We start from the raw sequence: 11,880 nt of genomic DNA, 5'->3' as shown, positions 1-11,880 counted from the left end.
TCTGTTCAGAAAGGGACATGCCTTCCATTCATGTCAACAAAGAATGGCATAGCAAGTTGAGATAAGACTAAGCTCTTCCCTTTGTATTAAGGCTTGTTAAGACAACTCAGCATGAGGAATAGGTTCCCAAAAGCCAGCCAAAGCATCAGGAATAGGCTCTGCTTCCACTGGTAGGAGTTTTACAAGTAGACCAAGCTACACAACTGTCATACATATAGAGTGCCTAAGTCTGTGCTATTCAGGTTTCCTAGCTGTCAGTCCGGTGACTGTGAACTCCCCTGAGCCCAGGTTAGTTATCTCTGTTGGTTGTCTTAGAATGACTGTGAACCCTAGTATAATCCAACCCTGGTACAATCCTTTCTCCTTCTCTTCAATAGGATCCCTGGAGCTTGGTTGGTTATCTTTACATCTGTTTCCATCTGTCACTGGACAAAGGCTCTCTGATGACAATTAGGGTAGTCATCAGTCTGACTGCAGGTGTTCAGGCTACCTATCTACTATTGCTAGGAGTTTTAGCTGGGTTGACACTTGTAGATTTGTGAGAGTTTCCCTTGCACCATGCTTTTACCTGAAACTTATCTGCACTCCCCCCATCAAGACTTCTTTTCCATTACCCTCTCCATCCATCCCATTCCCAACCTGATCCTTCATGATTCCATCCTCACTCACATCCAGTTGACCCAAGAGATCTCTTCTATTTCCCTTTCCAAGGAAAATTTATGCATCCCTCTTTGGACCCTCATTGTTACTGCTCTTTTTGGGGCTGTATATTGTAGCCTGGTAAACCTTTCCTTTACAGCTAAAATCCACTTATGAGTGACTACATACCTAATGTTTGTCTTTCTGTGACTGAGTTACCTCAGACAGAATGATTTTTTCTAGTTCCATCCATTTCCATCAAATTTCCTGTTGTCATTGTTTTTAAGAGTTGAGCCAAACTCCATTGTGTAAATGTACCATATTTTCTCCATCCATTCTTGAGGGACATCAATGTTATTTCCAGGTTCTTGGCTATTAGGATTTAATGCTGATATGGACATAGTTTAGCAAGTGTCTTTGTGGTATCAAATATCTCTTTAAGAAAAAAAAAGAAAATATTTCTTTAAAAACCTTTGATGTGTTCAATTTGAACTCAGGTCCTCAAGCATAATAATATTCTAGACAAACTCATCCATCTCCGATATATGGCCCCAACCCTCCAAATACTGTACCAATCCATCTTACAGTGATGTAAGCTATAGACTTAATACCAGTGATGGCATAACTAAATTTAAGAATTTCTTTTCTCAAGTCACCTAACAACCAGCGATATGGCTGTGACTACGTGCTCCAACCTTCAACATCCTGACCCAGTTTCTCTCTCCTCCTAGCATTCCTTTCCCATTCCATTACTGCTTTGACTGCTCAGAGCTCGAAGTGCATCTGCTCTGCACGTTCCTACTTTACTCCTCACTCCTAGACCCTGCTTCCAGCCATAATTATCCCTAATAGACCTTCTGGAGCTCCAACATTGAAAATATCCATTTCTCATTAATAGATTAAGCAAAAGTTGCTAAATAATGATGATGGCAATAATTATATAAAGAGTCTAAATACAAAATAAATTTTGAATCAGATTAGAATGCAGAGGAAAATTCAATTTTCCAATTTCCACTGCCAAGAAGAGAAACTACTGCCGGGTGGAATTCGATACAGGTCTGCTCGTAACTGAGCAGTGAGCCCAGTGTGCTATAACTAAAAATGAAACCAATACAGATGACCACCAAGTACCTAGGTACTCATTTTCCAGCCCCAGCTTGGCATTTGTGCTCCTTGTCTCTGTAGCATCAACAAATTGCCTTCCTCTTATGATTGCATGAGCATATTAAATAGGCTTTTGTACAATTCTGGATTATTCTAATCCTGCAGCCTCTTAATTTAAAGAATCTCTTATTGACTGTGCATTTATTACACGATAAAAAACTTCCTCCCTATTGTGGCATTGTGGTCTCAATCATCATTTCCAATTCATCCTTTATATGTCCTGGTGTATTCTGTATGCCAATAACACTGAACACCTTCCTGAAAAGCCAGCATACCATTAGTGTTTTGAGAGGTACAGGGAAGATATAACCAAGATTCATCTTTTAGCATGCCCAAGGTAGTTCTGATTGATAGAAACGGCACACAAAGAACACAGGGAAAAAGACTAACTCAGCAGTTAAACTGTAGACTGGTAACCACCCTCCCCCACTCCAGAGCTTCATTCCTCGGCCATGCTTTCTTGTTCAGTTCTTCTTGTTAATACCACAAAGGCCAGATACTAACTTCTGCTTAGAATGTGTGTATCCTTTTGAAATGAATCTAAATCTACCGTGTTCTTACTCTGCACAGCACTCTTTAAGATTTGGTCTCAAGACTTTATTTATTTATTTATTTTTTTATTAATATTAAAAATTTCCACCTCCTTCCCTCCTCCCATTTCCCTCTCCCTCCCCCCAATCCCCCTCCTTTTCCCTCTCCAGTCCAAAGAGCAGTCAGGGTTCCCTGCCCTGTGGGACATTCAAGGTCCTCCCCACTCCATCCAGGTCCAGGAAGGTGAGCATCCGAACAGATTAGGCTCCCACAAAGCCAGTACATGCAGTAGAATCAAAACCCAGTGCCATTGTCCTTGGCTTCTCAGTCAGCACTCATTGTCAGCGTCAGCCGCGTTCAGAGAGTCTGGTTTGATCACATGCTCCATCAGTCCCAGTCCAGCTGGCCTTGGTGAGCTGCCCTTAGATCAGCCCCACCGTCTCAGTGGGTGGGTGCATCCCTGGCGGTTCTGACTTCCTTGCTCTTGTTCTCCGTCCTTCTGCTCCTCATTTGGACCTTGGGAGCTCAGTCCAGTGCTCCAATGTGGGTCTCTGTCTCTATCTCCACCCATCGCCAGATGAAGATTCTATGGTAATTGCTGGTGGGAATGCAAACTTGTGAAACCACTTTGGAAATCAGTGTGGCGGTTTCTCAGGAAATTCGGGATCAACCTACCCCAGGATCCAGCAATACCACTCCTGGGAATACACCCAAGAGATGCCCTATCATACTACAGAAGCATTTGTTCAACTATGTTCATAATAGCATTATTTGTAATAGCCAGAACCTGGAAACAACCTAGATGTCCCTCAATGGAAGAATGGATAAAGAAAGTGTGGAATATATACGCAGTAGAGTACTACTCAGCGGTAAAAAACAATGACACTTTGAATTTTACATGCAAATGGATGGAAATAGAAAACACTATCATGAGTGACGTAACCCAGACTTAAAAAGATGAATATGTTATGTAGTCATTCATTAGTGGATTCTAGCCATAAATAAAGGACATTGAGCCTATAATTCGTGATCCTAGAGAAGCTTAATAGGAAGGTGAACCCAAAGAAAAACATATAGTTATCCTCATGGATATTGGAAGTAGACAAGATTGCCAGGCAAGGGGGTGGGGGTGTGGTGGGGGTAAGGGGAGATGGGAAGAGAGAAGGGAGAAGGGGAGGATAGGGAGAGCTTGGGGAAATGGGACAATTGGGATGGAGGAAGGGTGGATATGGGAGCAGGGAAGTATATATCTTAATTAAGGGAGCCATTTTAGGGTTGGCAAAAGACCTGACTCTAGAGGGGTTCCCAGGGGTCCAAGGAGATGTTTCCAGCTTGTTCCTTGAACAGCTGAGGAGAGGGTGCGTGAACTGGCCCTATTGTATAACCACACTGATGAATATCTTTCATATCACCATAGAACCTTCATATGGTGATGGTCTCAAGACTTTTAAACCTCACATCCTCCCTGGAAGAGAGGCAAAGCTTCATGTCCTTAAGGATAAGACAGTCGGTATATTGTCCCAAGTCTTAAAATCCAGAGGTCACTAGTGTTTCCAGTACGCAATCGAATATGTCTCTTAATGACAGATGCTTTCTTTCACCACAAGGAATTGTGTCATTTCCTGAGATACATGGATAAAATCTTTGATTTTCATACCAAGAAGAAGTTAAACCCTTCCTGAACCATTACTTTTATATCACAAATAAGATACACATTTTATATCATATTAATAAGATACTCATTGTTTTGATGCACAAAACTCTCGTGAGGTAAATAAAATAGGATTTAGTTGTCAAAAATTTTTTGTCTCAAACTTTATAGCAAATATAATCTGTTCTGACACATCTCTGGGTATCAGCTGTGATGCCAGGCAAAGTGCTGATGTTTGTGAGAAAGAGTTGCCATGTGATGATAATTAGTGTTTTTTATTGCACTGTGTCCCTCCCCCCATCCCTTGCCATAATGTGTTAGACTCCTTTGTATGACTTTCATGCCTCATCTACAACTTTTGCCTGGTATTTGATGATACAAATGAATCAATCAGTCCCTCCTCTTTAGATTTTAATGGTTAAAGATGTACATTGGACATAGATAAGAATGCAAACCTCTTATCTGTTTTATGTTGGTAAGTCTCAACTTGAGATCAAAGCGCTTTTACCACACTTGTTCAAATGTTTGGATACATAAATGGTAAATGTTGTGTCAGTAGCATTCTCCCAGTTACCTTGGACTGTACCCTATGTTCTTGTACTTCATCATGTCTCCTTTATACAACAAAGAACAAAGGAGACAAAACACAAACCTTCCAGGAATCTGTTCATCTTCAGGACATGTCCCTGGATATCTGTGAGCCCGTCATTGAAATATGAAATCTAAAGATGACTCTTCCATGCTCACTGCATAGCAGCAAAGTTGAAGGTTACTGAGGAGGCTTCATGTGAAGCCAGGCAGATTTCAGGGGTTCGGAGGAGTTAAAACATGCTCTCATATTTAATAGACATATACAAGATTGACATCTGCCTCTCACAATGGTAAGGACAATTTCAGAAAGGGTTTCTTATACTATGAAAAAAGGAAGGCATTATAGGACTACATTACAATTTCCTAACATAGATTTCAGATGGAGGAAGTGACCTGATCCCTTATATTTTGTAAACCAAATCTGAGGGGTTTTTTGTTTTGTTTTGTTTTTCTTATGTCACGCTAATGAAGAACATGCAAAAAAATACAGTCAGAGTAAAGGGAAGCCAACCATTTGTCCTCAGAGGGCTCTGTTGAAGATGGAGACACAGCACTGTGCCTGGAGCCAGGCACTCCTCTCTGTGCCTCCTACTCCCTGAGCAATGGGAAGCAATGGGGTTTACTTTGTCAGCATCTTATTTACCACAGCTGCAATATAACTCCCTTGGGCTAAGCAGGATGTGTTAAGTATGACCTAAAGAAAATAGAAAAAATAAAACCAATAAGATATAAATGATAACATTCTGACACAAATTTTTATATGATGCATTTGCAGCATCATAGCACTAAGGTACCAGAAAGAGCAGATAAAATTCCGACTAGCTCACAACTCCAGGGCTCTCTCAACAGAACATTTAAACTTTCTTCAAGAAAGCTACATGGGACCATGGAGATGTTTCATCACTAAGGTGTATCTACTTCTCTTGCAGACGGTCTGAGAGCAGATTCCAGCATCCATATCAGGCTCCTATAGCTCCAGCTCTAAGAAATCTAATGTCTCTGGTCTCAGCAAACACCTTCAGCTCATCCCCATCTCCAGACACGAAGACACATACACAAACTTAATTAATAAATAATAAAGATACGGCTTAAGAACTAAATACATAAATATACAACATGGAATAACTAGAAATATGATTATTATCTATCCCCCATTTTGTAAATTTCATAATATACCGTAATCTAAGCAAAGAGGAGATAAGTAATATTTCTCTGATCAAAATGATTCATGAGGAAACAAAATTTCAAAGTTAAATAGTTGGGAAGAGTTTAAAAATATAACTCAGAGGTTAAGAGCATTGACTGTTGTTCCAGAAAACCTGGGACTGATTCTCAGCATTCATTAAGGCAGCTCACAACAGTATGGAACTCCAGTCCCTTGGAGTCTGGTGCCATCCGCTGGCCATCCCTGGTACTGCATGCATGTGATGCTCAGGCTACATGCAAGAAAACACCTATACACATCCCTAAGTTCCACTTGTAATGTATCTTGTATCACCATAAAAATACATCATCACACCACCTTCTCCACTTTCACACACAACTAGCATAAATGAATCCTCCGGAGGCTGAAGGGAGGCTCAGTGGAAGTGAGCTGAAGCCGACCTGAGTTTGGTTTTTAACACATATCGGGCTTCCTAGAGCGACCTGCCACTCCAACGCCAAGACATCCGGTGCCTTCTTCTTGCCTCTCTGAGCATCTGCACTCATATGATACACCCACAAAGAAAAATGTACAAACTTAGTTAAAAATAAAATATTAAAAATAAAAAAGAAAGAAAATGTGTCGGCACAATTTACCACAGATTCAAGTCATTACAAGCATGCAATTTTTTTAATGGGGAAAGAGAAATCTTTCACTAGAGTTCAGGGTCCACAAATTTGCTCAGCAATGATAAAGGTGTTACTGTTAATTATGTGTCCTTTTGACCAGAGGACAATGCCAAGGCAAGGGGACCAAACACAAGTCTATATGTGGATGAAAACTTTCGATTTAAGATGATGTTTTATTGGGTCTTTTACCTCTGTGAAAAATGTATAAATAAACAATGAAATAGGGAAGCGTTGGCAGCCCTGGTTAACAATACCTTTCAAAACCATATTGTGCCCCACTGACATTCTTCCTTTACCTGCCCCATTTCCCACATGTCTGTTGTCCCTTAACTTTGAATTTGAGTCTACCCATAAATCATACCATAGACTAGCCGAGGGCCCTAAAGATCTTATTAGTGAAGGATCCAATCTCAGACACATCCTAGGTGTGCTTTATTAATCTCCTGGGTGTCTCTCAGCTAATCAAGTTGAAACTAGCTTAACTACTGCTATGATTAGCAATCAAACATGTATGCTTTCTTTATTTCACTTTTAATTAATAAGTTAATGTGCTTATTAATACTCTGCAGGTGTGACGTGACTCACTTATGTAACTCACTATGTAGACCAGGCTGGCCTTGAATTTTCAGAAGTTCCTGGCTTCTGCACTCTAAGTGCTGAGATTATAGATTCACAGGCTTTGAATAAAACAGATGACCCCCTATCATGCAGGTCATTCGACTTTGTCAGCAGGAATTAAGAGACAGAGAAAAAAAAAAAAAACACCCTTCCTTCTCCTTTATGGCTAACCATGGGAAGAAAATCATGGCTAACCATGAAGAAAATCCTGCCCACAGCTGGAACTGGAACGTGGATATTTGCATGGGTCCCTATAGAGCAGCCCCACTGCAATTGCTGCAACCACAGAATCCCACAATGACCCAATTCCATCTATTAAATCACACGTTTAGATCTTCTGGGTCACTCTTTTCCGCCCCTTCTGGCTCTGCCCTCCACTTGTTTCTTTCTGCTCTTTATCAGAAAATCTCTCTCATCAAAGAATCTGTCTCTCCACCAAGGACAAAAGGGCGATATTTTTTTCTTTGGAAAAACTTAATGCAGGAGGTAGAGACATTAAACTTAATGTAGTTAGCATGGTACTTAGCATAAGATGTTGACATCTTTCTCTTGGTTTGAACTAGATAAAGGCTATTGCAACTGACACATAGAGGCAAACAGAAGATGATAGGCAGCATGGAGAAGCATTAGTGAATAAAAAAAATGAATGAAATAGAATATATAAGAATTATGTAGAAACTCTATTGAAAGAAATATAAGGTAGAAGTGAGTTTTTATCAATGAAAGCACTATTATGGTTAATAAGAATTAGCTAAGATTGATTAAAAAGTTAAAAAATAAGTCCCATTCTACATATCAACAATGATTAAAGAATTGTAAAACACTTTTTTTCGGGGTGGGGGGTCTTCAAGCCAAGGTTTCTCTGTGTTACAGTCCTAGCTTCCTGGAACTAGCTTTTGTAGACCAGGTTAGCCGCACATTTACAGAGATGTGTCTGCCTCTGCCTCCCGCGTGCTGGGATTAAAGGGTTGTGCCGCCACCACCCAGCTAGAATTGTAAAACTTCTAATTGCATTTACAATGTGAGTACTGGTGGGGTGTGGTATGATCACACGTATGATCTTAGCTCTTGGGAGGCAGAGGCAGGTAGCTAGAGCGATCTACATAGTAAGTTGCAGGACAGTCAGGGCTATGTAGAAAGAAAACGTCTCAAACAAAAATCAAAAAAGAAAAAAAAAGCATTCTAACACTAAATTAGTAACTAAATAAGTAAATCGTTAAGCAGCAAATGCCTGAAAGCTAACAAAGCAGGTGCTTAAATTAGATACTATGCTAAAAAATATCCACTCTATTAATAAAAGCATAACAGTTTTCTCAAGTGTCACACAATTTCCCAGAATCAGATTGGAGGCCTCCTAGTATCCCTGTTCAGTCCATTCGGTCATCCTATCTCAACCCTACATCTATCTGAAATTCTCAGAGTCCTTCTTGCTTTCTTTTGTACTATAACTCATTCATTATTATGACTTTTGACTATCTATTTCCATGCCTGATGAGTTTTAAAATTCCCAAGACTTCAACTTTTTATCACTTTATTTTGCTCTGAGACAGTCTTTCCATGTAACCCAGGCTGGCCTTGAACTCATCCTCCTCCTGCCTTACAGGCGTAGAGCATCATTCTCAGTTTTAGCCTCTGTACAAAAACTACCATAAAGCTAACTCTGTCAGGAGCCAGAGGTCATGCACACCAGTTTCCCCAGATACTTGAAAAGTTGAAATAGGAAGGCCATGTGAGTTCCAACTGACATGTATGCATAGATAAACATACAATCATTCCTACAATTTATATATATATATGTATATATATATATACATATATATATATTTGAATATAGGCATATACTTATTTTCACATTTTATATTTCATTTTAAATATGTATGTTTTTCTATTAATTACTTAATATTAGGGTGCTTTTATGTATTTATTTTTAAATATGTACAATGTATAAATCGTGCTGAAATACATTGTATTTATTTATACACATAACACCTACAAGAGAATTGGAGCAAGTTTTCCCATTCAAAAACTAGTTTGTACCCATTTGCTGCCTCTCATTTGTTCTTGTGGCCTAAAATTGTACATCTTTAGGCATGAAGCAGATGATGAATAGATGTCTGACTAATTTTTAACTGCTGCTGGTTTTAAAAAGCAGGCAAACAGGAAACTGCATATTTCTCTTTGAAAATTCACTGTAACAATCAGCCTTGTCTTTTACCCTTCAATCGACGTCTATCACCAGTGACTTAGTGACCTGTATCAATGAAACCTCCTAGGCCCTGTTTTATAACATCCTCATTCAAGGCAAGAAGAGATGCACTTATGCTGCCCCTCAGAAATGTATACTGATGGCAACTTCAACAGTCAAAATTATTACAAAATTCTTACAAATATAGGCACCTTCGCCAGTCATTCCCCACATTCCTTCGCTCGCCACTATTTCTGGTGCACCCATCCTGAGCCACCGCAACTTAAAAGACAATAGCTTGAAGTAACTGAAGGCTGCTAGCAACTTTCCAATCATTGCATGATGGCCATGGTATAAGAACAAGACTGACGCAAGACTAAGCTTGAGGAAGAGGAGGAAAAATGAAAATCCAACCAGAAACATGCTGGTCACCGCCCCAATGTTGCTTGTATTGTACCTAGATGGAAATAGTTACTTGACTACTGCTGTGTGGATCACCCACAGCTGCTGGTAAAGTTCCTTCTGGGTCTATAAGCTTGAGGAAGAGGAGTAAAAATGAAAACCCAACCAGAAACATGCTGGTCACCGCCCCAATGTTGCTTGTATTGTACCTAGATGGAAATAGTTGCTTGACTGCTGCTGTGTGGATCACCCACAGCTGCTGGTAAAGTTCCTTCTGGGTCTTCTAAGGTAGAGAGTCATGACTTTGACCTTTCGGCTATGCCTCACTGCTTTCGTTTCACAGATGTGCTAACTTCCCATGTCATTAGGATCTTGACTAATCATGGCAATTGGTTGTAAACACCTGAAAGTTAACCAGAATCTAATCTTATCCTGTTGGGGAATATTGTCTTAAGACCTGTTACATTTGCTTACACTGTGGAATATCTGTTGAATGATGAAAACCTGTGTTGCAATCTTTTATATTGCATTAGTTTAACCCTGTAAAACTGTGATACTTTGCCTGTCTGAAACACCTAACTGGTCTAATAATGAACTGAATGGCCAATAATTGGGCGGGAGAAAGAAATCAGGTGGGTCTGATGGGCAGTGAACATAAACAGGAGGAGAGAGAATAGAAGAGATAGGAGCAAGAAAAGGAGGAGCAGAGGAAGCCAGGGTCTAGTCACCCAGACACACAGCCAGCCGTGGAGTAAGAAGGAAAGCAAGAGGAAGGTAAAAGCCCAGATCTCTGTCAGTTTGAGGTTTGTTTCTCAGCCATTTGAGATGCCTCTGTTGAACATTTTCTGTTTAAATCTGTACTACTTTTTTTTAAAAGGATTATTTGGTTTGCTGATACCTTGTTTCCTGTGTTCTTTATGTATTTTGGATATTACGCCTCTGTTGAATGTGAAGTTGGTAAAAATCTTTGCCCATTCTTTAGACTGCTGTTTTGTCCTTTGTCTCATAGAAGTTTTTCAGTTTTATGAGGTCCCATTTATTGACTGATGTTCTTAGTGCTGGTACTATTTGTGTTTCAAATCAGAGAAATTAAATCCTCATCACTTAACCACTATATGGAAAATTGATTTTGGAACCTAAGATTTGAAACTTAACCATGGGGCTTTGATGTAACTTACATGTAAGCAGGAGACTTTAAAGGTTTCTTTAAATTGCATTCACTTATTCATTTGTATATACTTGGAATGCTCTTGCCATGGTGTGCATATGGAAGTCAGATGATAACTTACAAGAGTCAGTCATTTCCTTCTACTTGGTGGGCTCAAGGGCTCTGACCCAGGTTGTCAGATTTGGCATCAAGTGCCTATACTAATGAAGTTATCTCACCAGCTCAACATGAGACATTTTTAGGTAAAAAAAGAACATTAATCAATAATTTTACCTCAGAAATTGAGTTACTAAAGATGACACATTGAGTGATGGACAAAGCCATTGTAGAACTACACACCCCACCTTCTATAAAAATATCAAATTATAGAATTTTCAACCAACATAACCAAATTATCTTCCACATAATATTCTTGGCAATTTGTAGATTAAGACTGTGTGATATTCTTCATATTCCTGTTGCCTAATGCAGAGGTCAGTGAGTGAGTAATAGCTGTACATAGTCCAGGACACAATTTATCTTTCCTTTGAATCTTTGCTTAAACACTTTGCTGGTTTTCCATATTCACATAGAAGTAGCCAGGACTAGCTTGCTGGATTGCTCTGAGAGAAATCCTACTTTCAGATAAATGCAGAAAGAAATGCCACTCACTGGTGATATTTATTCAGAAAATTAAAATCAGCATCAAAGGTAAGCATGTTGTGAGATAAACTCACATCTCCGTTGGGTGGTGGATAAACTGATAACTTTCTATAGGCAGCAAATACCAGAAGGACTATTTTACCCTCAAAGGAATTTTAGATTGTATTAGGAGTTCAGAGTAAATACCAAGCCCATCTATCAACCTACTTATTGCTCTTTTTGTGTATTTATCTGACTGTATCTATCGATATGCAGTTCTCCAACTAAGAATTCTTCTCTTAATTTTTTTTTTTATTCAGAATGTGGTAGTGGATGAAACCATCAGCTCACTAAGATGAATTGTCATAGAACAATGAAGAGAAATAAATGGGTTCTTTGCTCTCTTCAACACAAAGAGAACATGAATTTGAACTGTCCTCCTCGCGAATAAGGAGAAATTATTCACTAGAATATTTT

This window comes from Microtus ochrogaster, chromosome 15 (assembly GCF_000317375.1).
Source record: "Microtus ochrogaster isolate Prairie Vole_2 chromosome 15, MicOch1.0, whole genome shotgun sequence".
NCBI classification, from domain to species: domain Eukaryota; kingdom Metazoa; phylum Chordata; class Mammalia; order Rodentia; family Cricetidae; genus Microtus; species Microtus ochrogaster.
This window is presented reverse-complemented; position numbering follows the sequence as displayed.